The sequence below is a fragment of the Apium graveolens genome, chromosome 10 (genome assembly GCF_009905375.1).
Source record: "Apium graveolens cultivar Ventura chromosome 10, ASM990537v1, whole genome shotgun sequence".
Lineage (NCBI taxonomy): Eukaryota > Viridiplantae > Streptophyta > Magnoliopsida > Apiales > Apiaceae > Apium > Apium graveolens.
In genome coordinates, this window is record NC_133656.1 from 152,091,955 (window position 1) to 152,105,096 (window position 13,142).

Here is a 13,142-nt window from a genome sequence, read left to right on the forward strand (position 1 = left end):
ATCCCACAATCTACAAAGAAGTTGATCATCAAAAGTTAAATGGGAAATCATGGTCCAAGAGTGCCTCCAATTTTTTTGACAAAATATTGGTTCCCACTGCATCACATAATGGCAAACAACAAAAAATAATTTCTTTTATGTCCCAAGACATCTCGCTGATTCTATCTTTATTAGCACGTCCAACCTTCCTTTCACTGGATTTTTCCATTCTCTTCTGCAATGATATTTACATGCTAATTGCTAATGTCATTAGTATAAGGAGAGAAAGAAAACAAATAAAAAAAATCTTGTCATTAGTATATAGAGAGAAAGCAAACAAAGACAAAAAAATCTTATCACTCGTATTCGTGCAAATCTTGCACGTATTTTGAAAAAATATCATTTGATATTCACAGGACTCGAATCCTGAACATGTAAAAATTATTAAAATAAAGAATATAAAAATTTAAATATAATATGTTGTTGACGGGTTCAAACCATGAACTTATGATAGCAGTTAAAATATTAATATAATACTATTTTATTATTGCATCTAATTATTTCCATTTATCTAGCTTAAAGCTGACGGTTGTTAATTACCGTACCAAACAACTATACCGAATAACCGACCAACAACTAAACTAACAAATAGAGGATGTTCGGTTTATAATAGTAAACTAGTCTATAACCTGTGCGATTCACGGATTGCTTTTAATATTTGAATATTATTTAATAATATATTTTATCTTAAAATTATTAATATATTAATATAGATCTTCAATAGTTGAAAAATAAATTGAAGAACATAATAAGTTATAATAATATACGTTTTATGATAATTTGAGACTTGACTGAAAATAAATAATATAATATATAATATGTTGTTCACAAGACTCGAATCTTGAATCTGTAGAAATTGTTAAAAATAAAGTATATAAAAGTTTAAATATAATACGTTGTTGACGGTTGTAAAAATAAAGTATATAAAGTTTAAATATAGTATTCTTTGTGATTACATCCAACGGTTTCCATCTATCTGTCTTTAAATCTGACGGTTGTTATTTACCGTACCAAACAACTGTACCGAACAACCGACCAATTACCAAATAGAGGGTGTTCTGCTTATAATAGTATAGTATAGATTCTCTATAAACTCCTGTAAACTCGAGGATGCTAGTGTTGTTTGACTCCATATTTTGTCCAATATTTCATTTTTTTTAAACCATTATGTATAATGTTCTGTTATCTTCTTCTGATTGTGAACTTCTTATAAACATATTTCTTATACGATTGTTGTTTCTTTTTTTTTAAAAAAAAGCTTATTAACTTCTGAAAAGAAAAGCTTATAAACTAATAAGTGAAATTGTTTATATTTATATTGCAATCTTTTCCCATCTAGAATTTATATACTTATTTATTAACATTCCCGTGCATTCTTCATTGAACAATTGATACAAAACTTGTAGAGTGAATGTAGAAGATGAAAACACAACTAGAACTCAAATTTACATGTCAGAAAATTAAATAACAAAAATGACTGATTGTTTTGTTTTATACGGAGAAGAAAAAGTTAGTTATATTAAGTTACCGCTCATATCATAACTAACTAAAAACTATCATATCAAGAACTAGTCTACTTATCACATTCCTGTTATCTAGAAATAAGAAGCTATCAATAGACTTAATATTCCCCTTTCTGATTGAAGGTGCTGAAAGAACCTTTAATCTGGACAACAGATGCATATGAGCTTGTCCAGATAAGCCTTTCATAAAATTGTCTACCAATTGATGAGAAGAAGGAATATAAATAGGATGAATAAGTTTGTCCTGGACTTGTTCCCTAACAAAATGACAATCACGTCTCTGTCCTTTTTACTTCTTATTACTCTAATGGAAAAATATTTGATTTTTGTGTGAAAGGTGGAGACTGAGGGATTTGAAATTCAGAAAGAAGTAACAACATCCAGTTTAATTCACAAGTAGTGTTGGCAATGGCTCTAAGTTCAGCCTCAGCATTGGACTTAGAAACAACTGGTTGTTTTGTGGAAAACCAATTAATGAGAGAAGAACCAAGCAATAAACACAATCCAGTAGTGCTTCGAGAAGTGTCAAGGCAAGCACCCCAGTCACTATCAAAGTAAACCTCTAAGTCCAGAGAAGAAGATGCTTGATAGAACAGACCTTGAAAAGGTTTGCAATCAAGTAGTCCAGCTTCAACAAGGAGATCATGAATGAACTTATGCTGATGTAAGAATAATCTGGCAGTATCTCTGCGAATTTTAAGACCCAAATAGTATTTAGCAAGACCGAGATCTTTGATAGTAAAGGTATCATGAAGAACCTTTTTAACATGAGTGATAACAGCAAAGTCATTTCTAGTCAAAAGTATATCATCCACATATACTAAAGCAATGATAAAAGAGCCATAAAAATTCATAGTTGATAAAGAATAGTCTGCAATAGTCTAGTGAAAACCAAGTTGCGGCAAAACAGCCCCAGCTTCCTAAAGCATTGTCTTGAAGCTTATTCCAGGCCATAAATGGATTTTAGAAGTCGATAGGCCATATTATGAGTGCCATAAGTAGGATGGCCTCTGGGAATTCACATATAAACTTACTCGGGAGGTTATCATGTAAAAAAGCATTTTTGATGTCAAGTTGACAAATATCCCAATTTTTAGCTGCTGCTAAAGCTAAGAGAACTCTGACAGTTGACATTTTAGCTACAAGTGCAAAGGTATTGTGATAATCTTGTCCCCCTATCTGAGTATATCCTTTTGCAACTAAACGAGTTTTAAATTTGTCAGTACTACCATCAGCCAAGTATTTGACTTTGTAAACCCATTTACAACCAATGACCTTTTTGTCAGAAGGAACTGGAACAATTTTCCAGGTAGCATTGGTTTCAAGAGCTGTTAAATCTTTGTCCATAACATCAATCCATCTTGGATCAGAAATGGCTTGATTATATGTGAAAGGTTCAAGAATGACATTTTGAGAATTAACAATACAAGCAAATAAAGTAGGAGAAGTGTTAGGAAACTGGTATTTGTCACCATTAAGTGGACATTTTTGTAATAGAACACTATTTGCTTGTGACTGAGAATGGACAATATATGAAGGAAGGGATGATAAAATCTTTAAACCAAGAGGGTTGAGCTATATTCCTTGTGGAAACTCTAGTATGAATATGAATAGAAGATGGTGAATCATTTGATTCAACAGAAACATCAGATGTTGAAGAGTCAAAATCCGAAGTAGGAAAATTAATGTCAGGCGAGGGCAAAGAATCAGATTCAGGATTATCAACAGTGTGATCAAGAAAATAGTCAAGAGGACTACTCACTATATCATGTGAAACAATAGTATAAGGTGGAAAAGGTAGTTCATAATGACATATGAATTGTTTAAATTGAAAGATATCCTCATGAAAAACAACATGTCTTGAAGTATGAAATATTTTAATGATTGGATCATAAAGTTTATAGCCTTTCTGATGCATAGGATATCCCACAAAAACTGTTGGAATAGCTCTTGGAGCCAGTTTATCAAAAGTGTGAATATACATATAAGCCTGACATCCAAAAACCTTAAGATTACTATAGGTTGGCAATTCCCCAAACAATTTTTCATAAAGACTCTTAAAACCTAAAACTGAATGTAGAATTTTGTTGATGAGATAGGCTGAAGTGAGAAGACATTCACCCCAAAAAGAAATTGGTAGATTACCCTGAAACATGAGAGCCCTAGTCATCTCTAACAAATTATATATTATATGAACTTTCTCTAACATATGACAAAGATCGTATGTTGCGATGACCGCTCTGATACCATGTTAAACTCAACAACTATGATATTGTGGAAGTATTGAACAAGCTCAATAAAAGAGACAAAGTGATTGAACACTATAAAGTAAATTAATGAATGTATCTAATTACAATCCACTGTAACAAACTCGATAGAACAAATATTTTAGAGAGAGAAAATATTAGATTGATTACATGAAAACTTAATCAAGAAGCTAACAGAGACTAGTTTATATACTAGCAAAACGATGTTGAGCTGTCTCAACTACTAACTAACTATGCATTTCAGCCACTAGTAGAATGCTGAGCTGGAAATTCAATAAAATATGTGAAAATATGTCAATTTGGACAATATTTTGCTCGAAAAAGGGAAGTCATTTTCCATATTTCTAGAAATTTATAACATTTTAACGGAATTTTTCTCCTTTGGAAACATTTTATTTTCCCAAACCAAACAAACCTCGGAAAACATTTCCTCGAATTCCTTATTTCCGTGTGTTTGTTTGATTTCAAGAAACATTTACCATAAGCTAAACAAACTCGACTCAGTCACGACTCTACAGCAAACAAACGAAGCTCAAGTAAAAACTAAATTACAACAAACACGGAACAATGTGATGTCTTGGATTTATAAATTCCCCATTTTTGAGAGTTTTCTCTTATAATAATAAATTTTAGAACAAATCAATCTCGACAGTACCGTAAAACCGCACTCAAGTGCTCTAGAGGGGTTGATATATAAATTCTTAATAGCGTAAAAGCTCGTGCGAGGCACGAGCCTCCATATATATTAAAATATTATTTCGAACGAGTTTGTATTTATACAGAAATAATTTTTTAATATGATAAATGATCATTTTAACTTTTCACTGGATTGTCTTACTTCTTTTTTTATATATACTATTAAAACGGTATTAAATAACTTTAGTGGTGAAAACTTATTTTTTATCGTACAGTTCGATTTTAAATTACCCCGATAATTTTGAGATTAAATATTTATTGAAAGTTACGTGATTCTAATTAATAAAATAATCAAAACCATCATCATAACAAAAATATTTGAAATTACTCGTAGGGATATGCATTGGGTTACTTCGGGGTCGGGGATTACTATCCCCGCTGCTAATTCCCGAACACACCTTGAATCTGAAACAGGGATTCTTTTCATTACCAATCTCCGCCAGAACGGGGATTTCCACGGGGATGCGGGGAATAATTAAAAATAATAATTTTGTATTTTTAGTATATTTTTTAAATAAAAAATAATCTACTAATTCGTAATATATAAAAACATTGATAATATCTCATATTTTTAATATTAAAACTGATTTATAATGTAAATGAATGAAAAATTAAAAAATATATATCACATATAATGTAAAAAAATAGATCAATAAAATTATAGATTATTTTAAAATTATTATAATTTTTTAAATACTATTTTTTATAAAACTTTATTTAATGAAATATATAAAATTATATATCTCATCCTGATATATATATATATATATATATATAAACAAATCGGGATTGATTAAGAAAATTTATAAATGTGAAGTGAGGGAAACAAATTGGAAATGAATATGTGGTGAGTGAAACAAATATGAGGTGGTGTCATTTTTAAAATTTTATAATAAAAATACAAAAACTAAATAAAAAAGGAGACACGTAAATAATATAAACTAACATTTTATTTACTCGAAAATTAAAGTAATAAAAATGAATTTGATAAAAAGAGAGGATGTAACTTATCTAATAAAAAATTTAACGTTAACTTAAGAAGTGATGGTAGCACAATGGTAGTGACATGAGATGTTTGAGTAGAAAGTCTGGTATTCGATTCTTAGGAGATACAGTGTTGTACATATTTTTAACATAAACTATATAAGGATGACATTTTTATAATTTTTCAAAATAAAATGGTAAAATTGTAATTTGACAGCTATTAAAATGGCTCAATTTGCCGTCCTCTTTTAATATATTTTAATATATAGAAGGAGATTATCACGTGGCACCAATACTTTTGATCATCATCAGAGATTTTAATCATCATCGGAGATTATCATTTTATAGAGTATTAATGTAGAGGGTTCTGCTGTATCATTGCACTTCAAAACTTGGAGAAAAAATCAACATTTAATTAGACTAACAATGAAAAATTATACACAAATACATACGAGGCAAAATTATACATATTAATTTTAATTTTTGAATTACTGATTTTTGCTTTCAAACTAACTCAAATTTGGATAAAAATTTCATATATAATATATAATTATAAGTATTTATAAAAATTATATTACTGAAAAATACATTTAATTTACTTTAATATATATTTTTTAATTTTTTAAAATAATGAAATAATTAGTTTTTATTTATGATTAAAATTGAGTCCATTTAACCATAAAAAATCATACAAAACATGTAAATTGACATAGTATTAAGTTTTTTTCTTAAATTTAACCATAACCAGATGACAGATTTATAAGGATAATCTTTTGTTTTTGAATAACTAGTTTTATATGCTTTACAAATTAGTACTTCTTCGTCCCCATATATTATTAACATTTGAAATGCAGTGATTAGTGATTTACACGTATTATTTAATATAGTTTCATAACTCATTTTTTATTTTTTTCCCTGAAATTAAACTTTTATTTAAAAAATCTAAAAATAAAAATAAATTATAAAATTATACTCCGTACTAAATAAGAGTTTTAAAATAAATATCAAAATTTTCAATTTCAAATTTTAAAAAACTAGTAAGACGGAGGATATGATGGAGAATCGGAACCAACCAGTTATTCTCAAAATCTTTGACAATTAACCATTTCCAAAGAGTTATTTTTGTTTCAACCCTGATGAGTGATGAGCGCTAAACAAATCTTCAAACCCTGGACATGGCTTCTAATATTTTTTTTTATAATAAATTTGTTAAGGGGACCAAGTGACTCCGCGTTAAAAGCGTGTACTCGAAAATCTGATCCAATCCGATCCGGTCAAAACCCGGTCAAGCCCGTTCAGTCAAAATCCGGCCCGGGCTTAGGGTCTCGACGAACCCTATATTTTTAGGCAAAATTCGGCCCGGTTAAAAACCCGGGTTTCGGCCCGGCCCTGTCTTTGGTCCGGCCCGATTAAAATCCCGAAAAAACCCGGTTCAAATCTGATTATTCTAATATATTTTCTTATATATTTATGAATTTACATTTATTATAAAAATAAATAATATTTTAAACACATATATATTTACATATTTATAATTAATAATATTATTTATATACTTTATTGCATGATTAATGAAAGAATATATAATAAGTACACTATATATATTTGGATAATATTGATTAAACATATTATTCTATAAACATACTTTATTGCGAAAGAAGTAATGTTTTCATAAAATATTTCATGTAAACTAATACAGTTTTATGATCATCTAGTTGCTAACATATGTAGTCTTCAGAATTTCTAATAAAACTCGATCCTATTTAAATTAGAAAAAAGTCCGGCCCGATCCGATTTAGCCCGAAAAAAGTCTGCTGAGGCCCGACTCAAGGGTCCAAACAGGCCCTGATATTTTTGGAAAACCCAGTCCGAATCGGTCAAAATTTTAACCCGAAAAGTCCCGATTAAAACCTGTGCTTTTTAAGATCCGGTCAAAATCCGGTGCCGTGGGCCTTTTGTGGATATATACTCCTGAGGTTGCTCTTAGACGAGAAGTCAAATTTATAGAAACTTATGCCATTCTTTTTGTAAAAACTAAACAAACTCGTTGTTTCGGCTTACATGTATATATTTTTGACAAAAACAAAATGCTAAATAAACACTTTTTGTAACTAACCCGTATGCAATATTCACGGGCGCTGTTGGGCCATAAATAACAGAGCTAAATCAAAACCAATAAATGCAATTTTCATATTCTAGCAAATTCTACTAAATCAATTTAATGACAAATGACAAGCACGATCAACAATTTCATCACTCGATTCATAGACATGAATCAACTAGCAGACTTAAATGTTAACAATAGAAACATCCAAGCTGAAAAATTACTCGCAATAAATAAACATAAATTTCTTCTTTATATGTTCTTCCCTCTAGTCCCCGAATGTCAATAGCAATAAAAATTTGTAGGTTTTTCGTCCAAGTGTATTATCTGCGCTCTTGATGAAGTTTTAGCGTACTGTAACACCTTCTCTGACATTATTGCTACTTCGCCCTTTTTAAGGCTCTCGTGTAGTGGATGAACATTGTTTTAAGCAACGGTGAGTGAGCAAGTATAAATTTGATTAGATTCAACTCGCTTCTAAGACCTCGGAGTTCACAGAGAATCACAGTTTCAAGTTGATCTATGATACAATTTTCAAAAACTTGTACCCAGTAATTCTTCAGATTTCCCTCATCAGCAGGTTTTTCGTCCCAATCCACCTAATGACGAATTTATATTCTAAAATTGTCAAACAATAACTTTGCTGAAAGCTTGATACATAATAAGTTCAAGTGTATTGCACTCACCGAGATATGTAGCGTGCACAAATTGGGAGCACTCCGAATCAAATAAAGCAAACAGAAAACCTTGGACGAACGAGTTAAATTTATATCATAGATATTTAAACTCTTCAAGCAAGGCATTGGGCTACAGAGACTATTTGGACAACCTCCTTCAGCTAAGTACTTTGGAACAAGTTGCAAAAAAGAAGCACAAAGAATGAGTTATTGAGAAGTCATGTTAAAATACTATAGAAAATGTAAAGAAAAATCTGAATATTACCCTAACAAAAAAAAAATCCTAAACAGAACTTCTCAATTTTATGTAAGCTAGCTAGAACCTTGTCCAGATTTGATGCTTTTATGTATGTTGGGCAACAGAACTTATTCAAACAAAAAGAATAATCTTTGAGGTTTTCCATCCAATATAAAGTTATTTCCCCAGATATTTCATGAATGCATCTGAGATTAGGAGCATGGAAGTTGATGGGAGAAAGTCCAGTGCAATTTAGCAAGGTCAACTTCTCAAGCACAGGACACTTGTAGATGCTTTGCTCGAAACCAGATACTTCAAATAGCTCAAGGTCAGTTAGACAAGCAAATTATGGTAATGTTGGTCTAATAGGAAAACGGACTCTTTCGTGCTTCAATTGAGTCAGGCACTCTAAAGAGGAGAAATCATGTGTGGTAATGTTAGCAGGACCAGGGGTCTCTAGAGTTAGTTGCTTGATACCCTTTCTTGAGAATAACAAAATACACTGTCCAATGTGATCACTCATTATCTGGGCATCACAATTACGAGGAACCCTAAGATAAAATTCTGAAATGGGACCTTCATGGAGCTCAAGAACTTTTTCTATCACGCTAACAAACTTTTGTGCTTTCAGTCAGTAAATGATGACAATAATGACTGTATTCCTAGGTTTGTAATCATGTTCACCTAATATTTCCTTCATTCTACAAAGGAACTGATCATCAAAGATTAAATGGGGAATCATTGTCCAAGAACTCCTCCAATTTTTTGACAAGATACTAGTTCTCACTGCATCATGTATGGGCAAATAGCAAATGATATTCTCTTTAATGTCCCAAGGCATCTCGCTGATTCTATCTTTATTAGCACGTACCTTATTTTCGATAAATTTTTCAATATCTTCTGCAACGATATTTACTTGCTAGTAGTATATAGGGACTAGAGAGAGAGGCAAACAAAGATCAAAAAATCTTATCATTCGTATTATATATACAAAAGTTGTAATTGTTTTGAAAAATATCATTTACAATACAATTAGAATCTTGTACGTGTTTCGGAAAAAATACCGTTTGCAATATACAATTAGGACTTGTTAATTCGTTGCCCACGTTACCTATCTCTCTTAGGCTTATATAGACATATAACCACAGAATCATTAAAATTAACCTGGAGTCTCCGTGGCCTTCGTGACAAGCATTACCACACGTTTTTAAACAACACTTCTCTACTACTGGTTATAACTACAAGGCTTAACTGACTACGATAAGTATAATCTTCAATAAAAAGCTAGACTGTAAATATATGCGTGACAGAGATTTACCATACAATGGTTGAGGAGCCACCAATCGATTTGTTCAATGCTACAAATATTCACGCAGAATAATGATACAAAGAGTTGGATGTTACTGGGCTTGTCTAGGCCCTTTCTCCCATCTTTAATACCCCTCCCTAGATCACTATCAGCAATTTCATCCTATCATGTATTAAGTTAATGCGGCTCCTATACTTCCTTGCTTTCTAGCAGTTGAACCAAGCATGTAAAACACACATATATAGTACGTACAGTTGATATGCCTGAGCACCTAAGAGTTTTCTAATAAGAATTTTTAATCCATATTTACAACCATATCCACAATAAACCAATCTAAATCAAAAACTATATTTTATTAAATATGGATTTAATATGGTTTTAGATTACAGTCCAAACCAAATCCATATTTAAGTTCCAAAACCAATCCATAACTACTTTCTGGCAGGTCTACCCCTCCCTCCCATTGTTATCGTTTATGTGCGCATTTTAAAATTAATAGAAAGTATAGTTTTATAACTTTTTTTTAAAAAAAATTCTTTTTCTAAATTAAAATAGAATGTTTAAACTTTTATTTAAAAAAATATTTTTTTTAAAAAAAGTTTAACAACTATATTTTTTCTTCTATCTTAAAATGCGCGTCGGACACTCTCCCAGAAAAAAACGATAACAATTGGGAGGGACGGAGGGAGTATAAAGTTATCTCCTCTAATTTTTGGGAGGCTAAATTACATAAAATTTGACTGAAATTTATAAATATTTTTTAATTTGAAATATAAATTTTAAATATAAATTTTTCAGTTTTTATGTTTAAAAATATATGAGAAAGGTTGTAATCTTACGTTAAAAGTTGGTCATAGACAAAGAACTGAAGATGGAAGTAATAAGTGTAACATAATTCCATTAGTATGAATTTTAAGAAATTAATATGAACACTATACTTAAACTTCAATAAATAAATAATCTTTTTGTTCCTAAATTATAAATTTATCAAGATGTAAATTTTGTTCATAGAAAATATACATTAGTAGGTATTTTATGTAGTTATAATATTTGTATATGTCATATTTATATACGTCATAAATTTTAAAATTATGTTGTAAAGATAGGTGGATCCAGTCTTGTAAAAAGCAGAAATCGGACTTAATCGATTGAGCCACCTTTCATGGATTAATCGGGTAATCAAAACGATTAATCGAGACTAATTTAATATTATTTTTATTTATAAATAATATTAATTATATACATAATTATTTTAAAATAGTAATTATATAACCATTTAAAATAGTAATTATGTATACGAGAATATTATTTTTCTTAATTTTTTTTATAAATTAATATATTTTAACTTTTTAATTTTTTTATCAATGAGGTCAATTTTTGACTGATTAACCCGTTTTTTTGACCGATTAATCCGTTTCATTCCGATTTTTATAAAAAACAAATTTTAACCCAATTTCCACTTAATCAATTCGACTTTCTAACTAATAGCGATTTAAAACACCGGGTGGATCAGATGCAAAAATAAGTGGACGAGACTAGTTTTTAATCATTGCTAACTTTTGATTTTCGTTTGACCTCCACATATACGTATAAAATACAAATACACTAGCAGCTGCAGGTTTATTTCTAGCGCAACTCCACTAAACTGGAGGATGTTAGTGTTGTTTGGCTCCATATTAGATCTGACAATTCGTTCGTGTCGTATACTTTCGTCTAGTGTATTTTCGTGTTTCGTGTACTTGAAGGCTAAACACAAAACTGATATGTTTAGCGTTCATGTACATTCGTGTTCGTTGACATTCGTGTTCGTGTACTTTCGTTTCGTTTCGTGTCGTTCGTGTCATGTATGTCGTGTTAATTGAATATTAATATATATTAAATTTAATATTAATATAAATTAAAATATAAAATTTTTAGGTAAAAAAATTATAAAATATATAAAAAATATATATTTAGATCTCATATCTATATAATATAATGAAATTAAATAATATTTTAAAAATAAATATGCATACATTTATTATAATTTCACATATATTCATAAAAAATATTAAAATTTAATTGTAATATTATTTATGTCGTATATTTCGTGTCGTGTCGTGTACTTGAAGGTTAAACACAAAACCGACACTAAATCTCGACCGTGTACTTTCGTGTCGTGTACTAAAAATGCAAACCGAAACACTAAATTTTCGTGTCGTTTTGTATCGTGTAAGTCGTGTCGTGTCGTGTCCAAAATTGCCGGGTCTGCTCCATATCTATTATCTATTATATATATAATAGAGTAAATGGGAGTTCAATCAGACAATTAAATCGAAATGACTTTTGTACCCCTAAGATGTAAAATGTCATTTTAACCTCATCTATTTATTTCGTATTAATACCTTCATTATTATAACATATTAAATTCTCTACCCATTAATAGCTAATATTCATTAAACCGTAATTAATAACTAATTATTTTATTTTAAATAATATATCGTATATAAAAAAATAAAATATAATAACAAATTATTGATATTCAAAAAATTACAAATATTACGTGATTTCGTGACATCAAATTTTTAGTAAAATGACATATTTCATGTTAATTAGTACGAGTAGTTGACAAAATAAATTATTTATCATTAACTAATTTTAAAGTACATGCAAACTTTCTAATTTTAGAGTACATGAAAATCATGTTGAGTAAATAATATAATGTATAGTATCAAATAATTACTCGCAAATCGAATCACATGTAAATCATGCACGTGTTTTACACGAACTTCCTACGTACTAAATGAACATTACACACAAATAACAGATGTTAATCTCAGAACAATTATTTCTAACTTAATTTTTTAAATAACTAAAAAATAATCGAACTTCATATGTACTAAACGAATACATCACACAAGAATAACATATGTTAAGCTCGGAACAATTATTACTAACTTAATTTTTAAAAAACTTGAAAATAATTAAAAATTAATTAAAATTATACATAATATTTTAGAACATGCCTGTAACTCGCAGGGGTTATAAATCTATTTATCGTAAATATGCAAATATATTTAATATTTTAGAAAAATTAATAATAATTATAAAAATTGCCCGTACTTTACACGGGCTAAAGAGTTAGTTTTGTCTAATGTTCCTTTTTTTTTTCTTCTTTAAACCGTATTTTATCTAATAATATCATCTCTTCTTATTAACACATTTCTTATTAGATTGTTTATAGGTTCTTCTTCCAAGTGTATGATCTGCCCCTTGATGAAGCTTTAGAGTATTGCAACATCTCTTGTATCATCATTGCTGCTGCT

At 29.6% G+C, this 13,142-nt stretch overlaps 1 long non-coding RNA gene across 1 annotated transcript; it reads right to left on the bottom strand.

Moving 5' to 3' along the window:
* Positions 1-7,678: 7,678 nt before the first annotated feature.
* Positions 7,679-10,096, bottom strand: LOC141693737 (uncharacterized). Its single transcript, XR_012563232.1, has 3 exons — positions 9,847-10,096; positions 8,300-8,458; positions 7,679-8,212 (listed from the first exon to the last, which is right to left on the bottom strand). It is a non-coding gene; the product is annotated as an uncharacterized LOC141693737 (long non-coding RNA).
* Between the last annotated feature and the right edge of the window lie 3,046 nt (positions 10,097-13,142).